The sequence below is a fragment of the Drosophila sulfurigaster genome, chromosome 2R (assembly GCF_023558435.1).
Source record: "Drosophila sulfurigaster albostrigata strain 15112-1811.04 chromosome 2R, ASM2355843v2, whole genome shotgun sequence".
Classification (NCBI taxonomy): domain Eukaryota; kingdom Metazoa; phylum Arthropoda; class Insecta; order Diptera; family Drosophilidae; genus Drosophila; species Drosophila sulfurigaster.
Window position 1 is genome coordinate 14,488,390 of NC_084882.1, and position 2,376 is coordinate 14,490,765.

Consider the following 2,376-nt stretch of genomic DNA (forward strand, 5'->3'; position numbering starts at 1 on the left):
TCCTAGACTGAACTGACGAAGCCGAGTCAAAAAACGCGAGGCTGGAATATTGACGATGACAGGATACACCTACACCACGCACGACCGCCTTGTGGGAGTAACATTTCCACTGAAGCACAGCACAGCACGAAGCTGATAACGAGAGCGAAAGCTTTCCAGACCCGACAGCTCCCGAATACCCGAGCAGGCAAAGCTTTTACGCTCTTTTATCCGGCAATTTGTTGCGCTACCGCAACAGGCTTTGGCCTACTCCTGAACTGGAACCGGCGTACATGGAAATTGAAGCAACAGGCTGCCAGGTTGCCTCATGGATATTTGTATTGGCCTTTTGCCTGGCTACAGACCGACGGCCTTCCATCGTGCAACCAAAGTGGACGCTTTAAATGCATTAAATGTGCCACACAACAACATCGTTTTGATTGCCATTTGGCTTACCCCAAATTCTCTGGCAAGCATAGCACTTACTTTCCGATCAAACCAGATACAAGGATAAACAAAGCTGTTGTACAAAACAAACAAAAACAAAAACTGAAACATAATTATTCCCATACGGCATAATATGTCTACAATTGAAGTACATATCAATTTAATTATTGTGGTTAAGGCTTACCTCAATTGTGGTTGCCAACAAGTAGGCAATGTGACACAACGTCGAGGAAGGAGAAACAAATGGGAATTTAATTGAAGATTTTGTTTATTACAATAATTGCAAACGCTTGTTTAAATTTGAATAGTATTTTATTAGTTAAGTATTGTAGTAAAATAAAAGTATATGATTTATGCATCAATCCAAAATCCAATTACGCATTAATGACAAGTGTCTTTGACCTAACTACTGTATTTATTGGCTGTCATTATGTTTATTACAGTGATAAATCACATATAACTACATAAAGAATCTCAACTTGAATTACACACATCCATTTTATTGGTGGTAATTCATTTCGAATATTAGCTAAATCAAACACAACTCCAGAGCTCAGCTCTTAACTGTCCCTTTGTATCCTTTGCTGGCAAAAGTCAGTCATAGTCAATTAGTTGGAGCTGCTAATACACATGTTGACATGTGTCTATCTCTTGGCTACAATTTTGGGGTCGAGTCTAAGTATTCGTAAGTCCCTTAAGTCATTCCCTTTGGTGAAAGCTTTTGACACTATACGGCGTATCAATTAGTCATTAGACGCAACGCAAATAAACCGCCTGCTAAAAAGTTTTCCAAGGCTTTTGGGATTTAATTTTGGCCACACGCCTCGCAAATCTTTATATATTTCCGACAAGGTCCTGGCACGTATTGAAGTCCTTGCTGGCTTGCTTGCTTGTTGCTTGCATTTCGCGTTCATTTTTATTAGATTTGTACTTTTTAAATTAAGAACAGGAACCGGGCACGTGGCCATAAAGTTTTATACGCAACACGAAGCAAAAAAAGAGAACAACCACCAAGAGCTAGCTAGTCCTGTGTACATCCTGTAGATACTCATTTAATTTTCGTTGCGTCCACTTTTAATTACAAACAATCAAATCAGCTTGTTTTAGACGTTCCACGTCGCGCATTGCCAGCAAATGTCAGTCCACAATACACGCCGTAGTCTGTAGTCCGTAGTCCGGCTCTGTGTCGGGGTCGGTGTCTGTGCCGGCCATTGTGGCAAACAAGCAGCAAGGACTGTTTGTGCATTTTGCAGTCAGCCGAGAGACAACGACAACACACACACACACACACACACATACTCACATAAAGGGCGGAGTGAATGTGTGTTTGGCTGGCCGACTGTCATCATTAGTGACCACAACAAAAGTTGACAGTGTGCTAAATGGGTACATGGTCGACCAGCTCAGCTCCTTTGCTGTCTCTTTCTTTCTCTGACATACATACACACTCACATTTCTGTATTTTTTGTGTGTAAGTCAGCATATGGTATTAAGTCATAAAAGGCGTGGCTGTGAGGTAAAAGCGTTAATTTGCTGAGTGTGCCCCTCTGACTTCTTGCATTCTTCATCGTTCATCGTTCGTTCGTTCATTCCATGCAGCGACAATCGATAAGCTGGTGTGTGCCAACGTGGCGTATGATAAATGTCAGGCGCATAAATCGCAGCCAGCGAGCAAAGAGCAAAAGCACACTCAGCATTTGGCCATGTCACATTCAACAAATAACGTGTTCCTGTTATTCTTCCGGCTTGATTTTCCATGCATAAATTTTGTATGGAGAGCATCTAAAAATATGAATACCAACAAACCATAGATAAACATTTGTTATATTTCTCGTTCTCTGCTTTCATTTTTTTTTTATGTTTGTTTATGCAAATGCAAAATGTAAACTGTTTTTGATAAGCGTGTAATTTTGTATTCTCTGCCATTTTATATATTTGCCATTTTGTAAT